Genomic DNA, 15,024 nt, shown 5'->3' with positions numbered 1-15,024 from the left:
GGTTTGGTTGGACTCTGGGAGTTGGTGATGGACAGGGAGGCCTGGTGTGTTGTGGTTCATGGGGTCACAAAGAGTCGGACACGACTGAGCAACTGAACTGAACTGAATATTTGTACTATATTAGCAAATGCCCTGGCATGAGGTACTTCCTTTGTATTCATTCATTGATTCTCAAGTATTTAATAATTGCTTCCTATGTTATGGGTATGAGGAAGGCAGAGATGAAGGAGACATGACCCTTGTCCCTGGAGCCATAGGGTCCCCTTGTGGAGGCAGCCCCAAGTGTGAATAATCAGAGAACAATGGAAATATGATTAAAAAAAGAAAAGAAAAAACATGACGAAGCCTCTGTACCAGACAAGGAGTTTTGCAGGACTTTAATAAGAGTTTAGGATTTTATGACATGATGATTCAGTTCAGTTCAGTTCAGTCGCTCAGTCGTGTGTCAGGCGTCCCTGTCCATCACCAACTCCCGGAGTTTACTCAGACTCATGCCCATCGAGTCAGTGATGCCATCCAGCCATCTCATCCTCTGTCGTCCCCTTCTCCTCCTGCCCACAACCCCTCCCAGCATCAGGGTCTTTTCCAATAAGTCAACTCTTAGCATGAGGTGGCCAAAGTACTGGAGTTTCAGCTTCAGCATCAGTCCTTCCAATGAACACCCAGGACTGATCTCCTTTAGGATGGACTGGTTGGATCTCCTTGCAGTCCAAGGGACTCTCAAGAGTCTTCTCCAACACCACAGTTCAAAAGCATCAATCTTTCGGTGCTCAGCTTTCTTCACAGTCCAACTCTCACATCCATACATGACCACTGGAAAAACCATAGCCTTGACCAGATGGACCTTTGTTGGCAAAGTAATCTCTCTGCTTTTTAATATGCTATCTAGGTTGGTCATAACTCCTTCCAAGGAGTAAGCATCTTTTAATTTCATTGCTGTAGTCACCATCTGCAGTGATTTTGGAGCCCCAAAAGATAAAGTCTGACACTGTTTCCACATGTCATGATGTTTCCACATGATGATTAGATCTCCTTTAAGACAAATGTGTGTGTGTGTTAGTTGCTTAGTTGTGTCTGACTCTTTGCAACCCTATGGACTGTAGCCTGCCAGGCTCCTCTGTTCATTGGATTCTCCACACAAGAATACTGGAGTGGGTTGCCATTCCCTTCTGCACTAAGACAGATAACTGAAAGCAGAATGGGGAAGGATCCAGAAGGAAACAAAGGAGATCCAGAGAGACCAGTTAAAGGACATGAGCCATTCAAGACGGGGCTGGGTGCGGAATGAGGTGTATTCCTGTTTAAAAAAATAGGGGCATGTGTGAACATCGTCCCAAATAGATGAAAAGGTTCTTACAAGTCAGTGGCCTTGGAGATGAAGAGATGAGGCTTAAGAGATTCTTAAGAGAAAAAATTGGCAGAATATGGTGACAGTTTGCTGCTGATGTTATGCTGGTGGGAGGATGACTCTGAGGCTTCCGGCTATGATGATTGGAAGAGCAGTAATGCCACTGACCAAGACAGGGTGTGCCGTGGCCAGAGAGAAGGGCAGCGTGTTCTGAAAAGGGGATCAGTTGTATCTGAAGGAGGCTTTTTCCAGTGTAAAAAAATGCATCTCTGGCTCTAGCTCTCCTAAAGGCTCAGGCTTGGAGATGTAGGTCCAGGATTCAGCATCCTACCTGGGGAAAGGGGAGTCTTGAGAGAAGGGAAGGTGGCTCAGACTGAATAGGTGCCAAGGAGAGGGTCAGAGCCCGGTGAGTAAAGGGCCAGTGTACTACCTTTCATGCTGGAGAGTGTCCTGGTTTAGATGGAAAATGGTGTACTATAGTATGTAGAATACCTGAAACATCAGTGTTTATTTACCAGGTGAAATGAAAGCTGAGGATAACTAGACAGAGAGGTTAAGGGAAATAGAATAAGTTGAGAATAATTAGACAGAGAGGTTAGGGAAAATAGAAGAAAGAGTGATGTCATACCAAATGGAATAGTGGAGAGAAAAGCTAGATTTGGTAGTAAATGAATCATTTCTTCAAGAAGTTTGTCTAGAAAAAAAAGAATGCACAGGGAGCTGGAGAAGGGCATGGGTTGAAGGAAAGCAGTTATTTCTCTGAAAGGAGACGTGAACATTTTAATGAGCCCAAGGGAATTGGGCAGGGAGAGATGAGAGGTAGAGGAGAGAAGACTGATTGATGGGCAGGATCCCAGAGGGAGACAGAAGGACATCAAGGGTACAGACAGGAGAAGGAAGTCTCAAATAAAAGGTATGGCTTTTTCTTTGTAATTGGCGGAACCGTAAGAAAGAGTGATAGGAATACAAATCAGTTTGGAGATAGTTGGGAAGAGAGCCTGAGAGGTGATAAAATCTCTTCTTCAGTGGCCTCTGTTTTTACCATCAAGGAAGATAAGAGGTCATTTGAGGATGGAGAGGGGGGAAAAGGGAGGACCTGGGTGCTTGAGAAGGTGGCGCAAATGTGGATAAATGAGAACAGCAACTGTTTTGATGCCTCCCTCACAAAATTGTTTTGGGGGGTGTGCTGAAAGCAGAAACCACAAATTTTGCATTGGTCCAGTCAGCATACTTTGTTTTTCTCCTGCAGCACCCAGCAAGCCCTGTGCCAGAGGGGCATCAGTGGACGGCTGGATTGAATCTCTTCTGGGCATGTGTGTCTACTGCGAGGATGAGGGGATGAGGCACTGGGTCGGAGAGTGATTGTGCTCTAATTTGGAGATCGTGAAGTCAAGGAGCCCGGTCGACTGGAAGAACAGGGCAAGAAGAGGGTGTTGTCCCAGCAGATGGCAGGAGTTGCTATAGCTAGAACTGAACAGAAAAGAGGGGGATGATAATGGATCACAGTCAGGTATTGCAATAGACCAATTTAGGAAGACAGAGGTGAAATGGTTCCCAGGGGTACCAAATCTCAGGATGTAGCCATAGAAATATGCTGCAAGTGTTTGCTGAATGAAGAGCATGTTGTTCCCTTGGGCTTTTCATTTGAGCAACTTTTCCAAGTATTGCCTTGGGATTTGTTACTGCTGGTAAGAATTGTACTGAGGAGCTGGGTCTTTTCACAGCTGGCCTAGATGGAACACTTTGCTAGTGGGCAGACTCGGTTTTATGGTTGTTGCTGTTTTCTTAAACGTTAATATTCTTTTTTTTTTTTTTAGCGTAGAACATTTTTTGTTTTACTCATTTATTTTAAATATTTACTTATTTATTAAGCTGAGTTGGGTCTTAGTTGCAGCATGCAGTATCTTCCTTGTGTCTTGTGGGATCACTTGTTGCAGGGCACAGACTCTCTAGTTGTGGTGTGCTGGCCTCTGTTGCTCCCGAGGCGGGTGGGATCTTGGTTCCATGACCAGGGGTCGAAACCCGCATCCCCTATATTCTATATAGTATATATATATATACACTATACTATATACTTGCGTTGCAAGGTGGATTCTTAGGACCACCAGGGAAGTCCTGGGACTCCGTTTTCATTTGTTAACTCTTACCCAGTTAAAAATGTTTCTAAAGGTTTCCATCTTTTTTTTTTTTTTTTTGACAATTTTTCATTGATAGTTATCATTAAAGATGACCATTGATCATTGATAAGTCATAACTTTTTTCAGAAGTTGTCACTAGTAGTTTTGTTGTTTGGACCAATGGTTGCATTAATTTTATTTAGACCAGTGAATTTCACTTACACTTACTACTAAGGACTGAAATTGAGAGTGAGTTAGGAGTATTCAATTTGAGGAAGGCCATGGGCATTTCCATATTTAAACTTAAAAATTAATGAAATATTAGTCTCAGATAAGCACATGGTAAGTGAACATGTTACTTTTCATCACCGACCCAGTCATATGCAATGTCAACATTCTGGACAGGAAGATAGAGGGCCTATAGTAGTACTTGGGGTCAGCGAAGCTCAGAAAAGCTTAGTCTGGACCTGTTTTGTTAAATTGTCATGTTTGAGTCCTCATGTAGATTTCTCACATGCTATCTAATCACAGGGATAACCTGTGAGGACCACCCTCATTTGCTGCACATTTATTGTATGGCTTTTATAACTTGTGTCTTGATTTACATGTTTGTTGGCTCAGTACACATGCTTCACTTGAGACAGATCCCAAACTGGTTTCTCCATTTCTGAAATTATCTTTCTTTTTGTCCTGCTAAAAGAAGGTTTCTTCCATGGGTTTTAGACCAAGAATCATAGTTTCTAAGTGTTTTCCAGTGCTTCTTGCCTTGTTTTAATACTGTTATTCTTTTTCCTCCAAATAAGTGTAAATATATCTGTATGGAAAGAAAGAAAAAGGATTTTTTTTTTTTCCAAAAACATAACCCCCTTATACTGAGTCCAAGCAAAAGGATATATTCAGCAAAGAGGGTAAGAAAGAGAGAACCATGTGTAGAAAAGTTACCTTGAAAATTTTAGCTTAAAAACCATTTTCATTTCTCACAAATCGCAGGAATGCCTCCGTCGAGGTGTATCTTCCTTTGCACCTCTCTAGCTGTCACCCCACCTTCTGGCACTCAGAGTATTTTTAGCATGGCATTAGGCTTTATTGGATGGTGCTCCTCAATTTTTAAATTATAAGGTTATTTTATGTTAATTTTGTTATTTTAAAAGTTTTGCTAAGTTTTTTAATGCCCTGGAGCCATATGGAAACATTTCATTCCAATGGAAGCTAATGAGAAAAGAACCTATTACAGAATATTTAAGTATACTTAGCACATTTCAGAGAACCTGAGGTGGATGGTCATGGTGGGAGGGTGTCTGTGTCAGGGGTGAGGAACACAACTGTCATTCTTTTTTCTCCTGATCAATTATGACACCAGTGGAAAGAAAGTTACAGGAGGAAATCTGAAATGCTCACATGTAATTTGAATTTTTATAAAATACCTACATCTGATACTTATGAGTCTTTAAGTAGCAATGCATAGCTGTTTTCTGAGTGGGAGTTGATTTCTGCTGTTGAGTAAATAGTAGGTGTTAGAGAAGAATTTGTAATGAGATTTGGAAGGGAAAACATGCCAATGCAAGAGTAAGAAGAATATTTTACAAGAGAGCACCTTCACTCAATAAGTTAACATAAAAATTCCTTAGGATGATGATGTTGTGTCCTTTTCTACAGGTTTCTTTTGAGCTTGGCTGGCTAAGATCCTTATTTGTTTCCTGAATTCTGAGGTGGTTTAGCCTCTTAAGTCGTGTCCAACTTTGCGACCCCATGGACTGTAGCCTGCCAGGCTCCTCTGTTCATGGGATTTTTCCAAGCAAGAATACTGGAGTGGGTTGCCATTTCCTTCTCCAGGGGATCTTCCCCACCCAGGGATGAAAACTGGGTCTCCTGCATTGCAGGCAGATTCTTTACCAACTGAGCTACCAGGGAAGCCCTGAATTCTGAGGGCATGACATCAAACACTAGAAGAAATCATAAATTTGGGATGATCAGGGTTACCATGGGCAGCCTTGATACAGGACAAACGCTGAAGGATGCCAGGAGTTGTAACTCACATACATTGGGCTGAAATGGTACCCTGAATTTGCATAACGTGGGGCCCTGGGTCTGGTGTAGAAGGCAATCATCTCTTCAGGTTGCCCTCCACAGTGGCATGTGCCTAGAGTAATGTGAGTTCTTCTCGACTTATGCCTAAAGTAAAAACCTTGGGTCCCTCTGTGAAAAGGAGAAAACAGCCTAGGACAGCCCTGTCTAGTGGAACTTTCTGCAGTGGAGGAAATGTTCTCTATCTGTACTGTCCACTACGGGAGCTACTTGTCACATATGGCTAATGGAAACTTGAAATATGGGTAGTGCAGCTGAGGAGCTGATCATTTTATTTTTAATTCATTGACATTGAAATGAAAGAGGACCATGTGTCTAATGGTTACTTTACTGGATAGTACATGTCTAGGGAGAGAGTGGCTTCCTGAATTTCTAACCCCCTGTGTGTTCTGGTTCCTGCTTCATCTGACTGTAGACCCTTCCAGTCTAGGGTGTCCCCTCACACTTTTCTAGAGGTGATGACATTGGACAGGTGGAAACTTGCCTGTTTATATATTGGGATTTGTGGATCTGTACCCAGCTCAATCACTGGCCACCCTCCTTCTCAGTCAAATTCATCCACCATCCTTGAAACTCAATTGTTGATTTCCATGGTCAAGGGGAGAAGGCAGAATTGAGATAGAGTAAGGTTCTCTGCTTTCCTTGGCAACCTCTACAAATAAGAGATTGAATAGGCCTAAATGGGGAGAACCTTGTAAGGGCCCAGGGGATCTCTGTCAGGCCAACTCGAGTTAATGGAAATGTCTAGAGCAGCAACCCCCAACCTTTTCAGCACCAGGGACAGGTTTTATAGAAGACAATTTTTCCACAGATGGGGGTCGGAGGGTGGTTTGGGGATGATTCAAGTACATTCCATTTATTGTGCATTTTATTTCTGTTATTATTACATCAACTCCACCTCAGATCATCAAGCATTAGATCCCAGAGGTTGAGGATCCCTGTCCTAGGGTATTGGTAATAACAACTTATCTGGCATCAAGTACATGCACTAGCCAGATGGACTTCACTAAACTGTTTACTCTCTCAGAAACTTAATTCCTTCCACATAAAAGGGAAGGACTAACAACTGTTCTGCTTGCTTATGTGATTGTTAGGAATAAAAATTGAAATGATAAGAACTGCAAAATGCTGTTTAAATGCTTATCTTCATTATGGAATGGTAGCCTGTATTTATAACTGTTTTCCTTGCATACATTGACTCTTCATTAAGGAAAAAGGAAGCAATCATAATCTTACTATTGACTCAAAGGAAAAGATCTGATGTCCAGTGGGCAAACATTCCCAGTTCTCTTTTGAACTTACATGTCTACTGAGCCTAACCTCCGGCGTGGAGAACACTGGGGCAGCATCACCAAACTCCGTGTCCCAGGTCAGAAACCACTTATGAGGGACTCTTGGTCTGGAAGAGAGAAGGGCGTTTTCAGCAGTGAAAATGTTAGTTGCTTAGTCGTATCCGACTCTTTGCAACCCCGTGCCATGTAACTCGCCAGGCTCATCTGTCCATGGGATTCTCCAGGCAAGAACACTGAAGCAGTTTGTCATTCCCTTCTCCAGGGGATCTTCCCGAAACAGTCACTGGACCCACGTTCTTGTATTGCAGGTGAATTTTTACTGTCTGTGCCACCAGGGAAATCCTATTTTCAGTAAACAGTTACCAGTTCAGTTGCCCTCCTTCTAAAAAGATTTGTCCATCCTCCACTGGACTCCCATTTTTGTTTTTTAAGTTGTGAAATTTGCCTGTTTGTTCTCCCACCCTTTTCCTTAAGAGCATAGGCATGTTCTATGTGATTTTTTTTTTTCTTTTCATTGAATCTTCAGTCCCAAGCCATTTCTACTAATACCAGCCAGCTTAGACAGCTGTCCCTCCATGTAAATGCAAAGTAAAATGAAACATTTGTATGTACATTTTCCTTCCACAGAAAAAGAACAGATTTGTTTCTAGTATTTCAAGGAATTCTATTCAACTAATTTGAAATTAATAAACTATTTTATTGCCTTTTGCCACATCATGTTCAGGTTACTTTATATATTTGTGTCTGTACTCTTGACTATATACCAAAATGTTGGCATTGAATTACTATGGGCAGAAAAAAAATGAAAATATTCCTGTTTTGATACAAAAATATGATTCATTCTGACTGTGAACATGACTACTCTTAAGTATCTGACCTCAAAATGTTCTAACATTTAATTATTATGCATGTTTCAACACAGGACCCTGATTCATGAATAATTAACTCTGACTCATTCATTCAAGAAATACATTGAGCATCTCTTATGCCAGATACTGGGGACCCCAGGATGTATCAGACACAGTCTCTTCTTTCTAGGAACCTGTAATTAGATGGAGGAGGCAGACTTGTAAGCAAATAATGGAAAAGCAGCATGATTGGTATTACAGTATGGTATGAAGAGACTGATGTGATATACAGAGGAAGAAATTGCTCATTTTCCTAGGGAATCATCCAGCAAAGTTTTCATCAGAGAGATGGCATTTGATCTTAATGTAGAGACATTTGCTGGGCAAAGAAGGGAGGAAGGACAATCCAAGAGGTTCTTCTCTATATAGGTCTTAGATGAGCACTTTGCTTTTCTTAGCAGACTGTTAAGTATTTAACTTAACTATAGGCACTTGTTCTCCAAGTGTGATATACCTGACCTGGAGGTCCACCCACAGTCTCAGCCTGCTGTACGATGTACATCTGTTCTTGAGCCAGTTTTGTGTGTATGTATGTATGTGTGTGTGTGTGTGTGCTGACCATACACTGTCCTGAAGTTGGACACCATGCTAGCCCATGTGCCAAATGTGTGTATAGATGCCCCTTTATTTTATCTTACCAGCATGTTCATAGTAGATTGCCCAGCTTAGGGCCTTGCATGTACAGGTGTTCGGGAAGTACTTCTTCCATGGATAAACACAGACACTAATTTTAATATCTGTATAGTAAGCCCCCTACATATGAACAAGTTCCATTCCTAGAGTGTGTTTGTAAGTCCAACCAAGTTAGCCTAGATACCCAACTAACACAATCGGCTGCATTGTACTGTACTGTAACAGGTTTATAACACTTTTCACACATATAATATGTAAACAAAAAACGTAAAAAATAGAGAAAAGCATTTTAAATCTTACAGGACAGTACCTTGAAAAGTACAGTAGTGCAGCCAACAGCTGGCATCCAGGGGCTGGCATGGAGTGAACAGGCAGGAGGGGTTACTGACTGAGGAGGGAGAGGAGGTGGGAGATGGTGGAGCTGGTGGATCATCAGCAACAGGAGACGGAGGGTGAGCTGCAGTCCCACTCAAGCTGACGTGGGTGGCCCAGGATCTGGTTCCTTGCTGGAACCGGGGGCACAATTGGATCTTTGAAAGTTGGCAACTTCACATATAGGGGACTTACTGTATTGCTTTTTTAGGGCCGTTATAAAAATGACCACAATTTTGGTGGCTTAAAATAACAGAAAATATATTCTCTCCCAGTTCTGGAAGCCAGAAGTCTTGAAACCTAGGTGTGGGCAGGACTTTGATCCGTCTGAAGGCTCCAGGGGAGACTCCTTCCTTGCCTCTTCCGGCTTCACCTAATGGCTCTGGTCATTCTTTGACCTGGGGCTGTGAAACTCCAGGTGCCTCTGTCTTCACATGGCCTCTGCCAGTGTCATTCAGCTCAGTTCAGTTCAGTCGCTCAGTCGTGTCCGACTCTTTGCAACCCCATGAACCGCAGCACACCAGGCCTCTCTGTCCATCACCAACTCCCAGAGTTCACCCAAACCCATGTCCATCGAGTCGGTAATGCCATCCAACCACCTCATCCTCTGTTGTCCCCTTCTCCTGCCTTCAGTCTTTCCCAGCATCAGGGTCTTTTCCAATGAGTCAACTCTTCGCATCAGGTGGCCAAAGTACTGGAGTTTCAGCTTCAGCATCAGTCCTTCCAGTGAACACCCAGGACTGATCTCCTTTAGGATGGACTGGTTGGATCTCCTTGCAGTCCAAGGGGCTCTCAAGAGTCTTCTCCAACACCATAGCTCAAAAGCATCAATTCTTCAGCGCTCAGCTTTCTTTATAGTCCAACTCTCACATGCATACATGACCACTGGAAAAACCATAATCTTGACTAGACGAACCTTTGTTGGCAGAGTAATGTCTCTGCTCTTTAATACGCTGTCCAGGTTGGTCTGACTTTCCTTCCAAGGAGTAAGCGTCTTTTAATTTCATGTCTGCTGGTGTCGTTCCTCCCTCTACTTTTCTTTAAAGGGCAACTGTCATTGGATTTAGGGTTCACTCTAAATTCAGGATGACCTCATCTTGAGATCCTTAATTTAATGTGCAAAGACTCTTTTTCCCAAATACAGTCTTATTCCCAGGTTCTGGGAGCTAGAATATGCATACATCTTTTGGAAAGTCACTGTCTCATCTACTATAGGGTTCCTTCCAGGGCCTAAGACTGAAGAGGGTATCAAGTTATACAAAGCTTTGGTCAAATAACTGTTTTCATTGCCCCATTAGGGTCATGGAACATTGTGGGGAGAGAAGCTTTTAAAGATGTTATATTTCATTTTTTCATATCTACCACATCCCGAGGAAGGGTCTTCTGAAAGAGCATTTCAGGTCTTCTGAAAGGGTCCTCTGAAAGAGCATTTCATCTAGACCACACAGTATGGTCGGCCTACAGCTCATTTGACCCATAACACCATGCTCTAGACCACTATAACTGACTCGTTTTTTCAAGTATTTTTTACATGGGCCAAGCCACTACCTTTACAAATAATGTTTGTTTGTTCCTGGCTGCCTTGGGTCTTAGTTGCGGGGCACAGGCTGTCCAGTTTTGGTGTGCAGGCTCAATCACTGAAGTGCATGGGCCTAGCTCCTTCCCTCCTTATGTGATCTTAGTTTCCCAACCAAGGATCGAACCTACATCCCCTGCATTGGAAGGTGGATTCTTTACCTCTGGACCACCAAGGACATCTTGACTACAGGTGAGTTGAGTAGGTTGGAGACCTGTCCTAAGGACAGCCAACTCAAGCGGTCCAGTATTGGCAAGTTGACGTGGTTCACTTGTCCTTCTCTCATAGTGACTTGAGTGTTAAAACTCAAGAGACTGAGTTAGTTGGCAGTGCATCCTGCAGTTGAAAGGTCCTGAATAGTTCTGGCCCCTGGGTGATGGTCCAACTGGAGTAGAGAGGAAGCCCGTTGGTAGGGAGAGGTGACCCAGAAAAGGGGAAAGAGAAGAGGAGGCACCACGAGAGAGGGTGACTCTGTAGCCCCGAGGAAGACCGGCTTCTGATCCCAGCCACCTTCCAGTGTGCATGAGGCTTCTATGGTAAGCTCATACTTTGTTAAGCATTTTACATCTGTTATCTGATTTGTTCTCCATCTAATAGCTGCAGAGACTGTGGCAACACAAGTTAAGGGACTTTCTTAGACTCAGTCAGCTGGTAGGTGGTAGAACTAGGCATCAAATCCAGAGACAAACTGGATATCCTCTGCCCCGCTGTCTCCTTTGGGACCTTCTATCCTGTCTTTTGGACTTTGCTGATGGCTCAGATGGTAAAGAATCTGCCTGCAATGCAGGTGCCGCAGGAGATGCAGGTTCAATCCCTAGGTCAGGAAGATTTCCTGGAAGAGGGTATGGCAACCCAATCCAGTATTCTTGCCTGGAGAGTTCCATGGACAGAGGAGCCTGGTGGGCTGTAGTCCACAGGGTCTCAAAGAGTTAGATATGACTGAAGTGACTTAGCATCCCTGTCTTTCACAAGCCCCCTATTTTTCTTTCCCCAGGGAGCTGAATGATACGTCTATTTCGTGTTTGTTTCTTGTGTCCCAGAGACAGTTGCTGACTCAATTAAACAAATAAATAATGTATTGTAAAGGCTTCCCAGGTGGCGCTAGTGGTAAAGAACCCACCTGCCAATGCAGGAGACATAAGAGACGTGGGTTTGATCCCTGGGTCAGGAAGATCCAGAGGAAATGGCAACCCACTCCAATATTCTTTGCCTGGAGAATCCCATGGACAAAGCAGCTATAATCCATAGGGTTGCAAAGAGCCAAACATGACTGAAGCGACTTGACACACACACCCAAAGACTTTGCCAAGTGTTTTGATTTATTCTGATTAATGTGAAAATTAAGGATACCTGGGATAAACCATGGACATGTGTAGTATTGTGATATACATTTTTGGAATGTGTTTAAACGTTTCAAAATAAAACCGGGTAAAATTTTTTTAAAAATTAAAGAAACTTGTCTTTGATGAATGGCCGACCATGATATTCTAGCACCTTCAGCTGAATAACCAGTCCATCAAGTCTATTTCACAGGGGACTTCCCTGGTGGTCCAGTGGCTAAGACTCTGTACTCCCAATGTAGGGGACCTGGGTTCGATCCCTGGTCAGGGAACTGGATCCCTCATTCTGCAACTAAGAGTTTGTCGGAACTTCCCTGGTGGTCTGGTGGTTAAGAATCTGCCTTGCGTTGCAGGGGACGCAGGTTTGAGCCCTGGTTGGAGAATTAAGATCCCACATGACTCAGAGCAGCTCAGTGCCACAGCTACTGAGTCTGTGCTCTAGAGGCTGCCTGCTACAACTGGGAAGTCTGTGCAACACAATTAAAGATCCCACTGACTCAGTGAAGATCACGCATGCTGCAACTAAGGCCCGACACAGCCAAATTACAAAACAAACGAGTCCATTTCATGTGGGTAAAAACACCAATTTGATATTTCTCCAGCCATTTTCCTTACTGACAAGACACAGCCACTGTATTTTAACAAAACTATTTCAAGGCTGAGTCAGAGGAATGAGCTCTTGCTTCAGCTTAGTATTTCTTCTAAAGGAATGGTCTTCATTCTTTGGAAGACTTTGTGCACAAAGGTATCTTTAAAGACTTTAAAACCCTAATAATCTTGCAGTATATTATAATTTACGTACAAAGTCTTCAGGAATAATACCAGGGATTCAGATTCTGAAATTCTACAGAGAATAGGCTCAGATATCTGATTGTGTTTCTGGAAAAGAGAACAGATTTTGGGTTGAACAAGCCATGTGGAATTACAGTTATCATTTTGTTTCTACCATCCATTTATGTAATAATGAAAAGAGAGGCTGGCAGAAGATGATACACCCTATTGAGTTAGTAATATGTAGTATGATTTTCAAGGGCCCACTACAGAAATATGCTTTACCTGGTAATTTGAAACAGGTCTTCCAGGTAAGCATATATGTTTCCCCAAAGCCTGAAATGTCCTTAAAGAAACAGTTTCCTGACAAAAATTTCACTTTGCAAAGTAGAAATACAAAGTATTCCATCTAAATCGCATAGAGGTTGTCAAATCAGATATATAAAACCCTGAAAATTAAATGCTCTGAAAAGACTTCTCTTTTTTTTTAACTTAGAAAAAAACAGACCTGTCAGTCAAGTTTGATGCGGCTGGTATTCACAAGCGGTACTGCTTTTGTATATAAGAGCAAGCACCTGTCCAATTGAGCATCTAATTGGTAATCATGGATTATTAAGTTAATTGTCTGAATGGAGGCTATAACTGATATAATTTCTAAAGCTCTAGATCATATAACAGTATTTTTATAGTGACAAGAGGGAAGGAGACATGACTGTGACTGTCAATTGCCAAAACATTGGATTGTATAGTCAGAGTCGTAAGTAGAGTGGTGCTCAGTTAGCGCTGGCTTTGTCTTCCTGGTGCTTGTAGAGTCCCAGATTGCCAAGCCATGGTGCATATAGTTGCCAAGGTAAAAAGGTTATTAGGGAACAGAGTGGAGAGGCTCCTGCTATGTTGTTTTTCACTTAGTTTTGCATACTGCTTGGATCCAGAACAATCTGATTGGCATTTGAGTGAAGATAAGCACCGTACCTGTGAGTTTTTTTAAAAATCATTTCATAATTAATAATAATTTAGTCGTTCAGTCATGTCCGCCTCTTTGCGATCTCATGGACTATAACCCACCACGCTGCTCTGTCCATGGAATTCTCCAGGCAAGAATACTGGGGTGGGTTGCCATTTCCTATTCCAGGGGATCTTCCCGATCCAGGAATCTAACCCAGGTCTCCTTCTTTGCAGGCAGATTCTGTAACATCTGAGCCACCAGGGAAGCTCTAAAATCATTTACTGTCTGCAATAATTTCCTACATTATTTAGCCTTTCCACTTTATAAATTACTTTCATAGATGCTATTTCACTTAATTCTCTCGACAGTAAAAGGTAGTGATTTCTCTTCTGGAAGTCACTCAGAAGGTGGAAGATACCCCTGGTAAAGATTGGGGGTGCCTGTCAGAGGAGAGCCTGTCACTTTGTCCCCCAGTTGGATGACTTTCCGTGCTGCCAGAGCAGGGAAGCAGGTCTGTGGAGAGACAGATGTGTGGCATCTGTGGGGAAAAGGAGTCTAAGATATGGCCCAGCTTTCATCACCCAGGGCTCCATTCCCAGGAAGCGCGGAGATGGATCACACCTGTGCTTGTGAAAGCCAGAGCTGGCCACGGACCAAAGGTGATGGGAGGTCCAGCCTTTCTGGGACCTCGGCAGCATGGTGGACTGGAGGTGCTTACTTCCTAAGAACCTGGGTGATGTCTCTTAGCTAGGGGTCTGCAAAGATGACCCCATCCCACAGAGCATCAGAGGCATATTATTTTAATACGAGAAAATCTCATCTAAGGGTGTTTTGTTGTTTTAAAAGAAACAAATACAACAGACTCCAGCAGAGGCTAAATTTAATGTGCCTACTTGCAGTTAAACTCATTTTGCACATAATGTGTCTACCTGTGTGTACATTTTTACTCTATATGCATATAAGTTGAAATCTGCTGTGTTAATATTGTATTCTAATTTGTATGTTTAATATCCTGTTTAGATTGTAAGCATATCAAAAGCTGGGATTGTCTTTTTTTCTGTTATCCTCCAAGTCCTGGGCTGCAGACTTGATCAATTTTATTGACAAATCAGTTGGCACATCAGCTTGACAATGGCCAGTCATAATTGATAATTGGGAAGGAGTTGTTGAAAGAGAAAGAAGACCAAGCTTCATGCAAATTGTTCTGCTAGACTCTTTAGGCTACTTAGTATTTAAATTGGGAAAGTCCTGGTTATACATATTTTGATATGCCCATAGACTTGACTGTGTATCTCCTGAGATGCAGATTAGATTTTGAGAAAACATTTTGAACAATAATTTAATATAAAGCTGTGGTCGTCTTATTGTAAAACCACAAGGCTTAGTGGAAATTTTTGTTGTGTCACCATAGATACCCAAATCTAATTTGATTACTCTGGTGAATAGTTGCTAACTCTAATCTGATATTGACTGTTACTTTTCATCAACTGGAAGTAGTCTGCTAATTGAGCTGGAGTCCAGCCAGAGAAATCTTTCAAAGGCGTAGTTTTATATACAGCAGTTTTAATAAGCCATTCAATGAAACCTTTTATAAAAGCAACAAAAGCAAGAAGGATCTGGACATGGTGAGCATGCT

General features: G+C 42.5%; 1 protein-coding gene and 1 non-coding gene across 20 annotated transcripts in view; both read left to right on the top strand.

The window, feature by feature from the left end:
- Positions 1-15,024, top strand: part of NCAM1 (neural cell adhesion molecule 1) — a 345,495-nt gene that overhangs the window by 115,642 nt on the left and 214,829 nt on the right. The gene's annotated exons all lie outside the window — the stretch shown is intronic.
- On the top strand, positions 11,871-11,943 carry TRNAG-CCC (transfer RNA glycine (anticodon CCC)). Its single transcript has one exon. It is a non-coding gene; the product is annotated as a tRNA-Gly (tRNA).

This window comes from Odocoileus virginianus, chromosome 10 (assembly GCF_023699985.2).
Source record: "Odocoileus virginianus isolate 20LAN1187 ecotype Illinois chromosome 10, Ovbor_1.2, whole genome shotgun sequence".
Classification (NCBI taxonomy): domain Eukaryota; kingdom Metazoa; phylum Chordata; class Mammalia; order Artiodactyla; family Cervidae; genus Odocoileus; species Odocoileus virginianus.
Note: the sequence above shows the minus strand (reverse complement) of the source record. Positions and strands in the feature narration are given on the sequence as shown.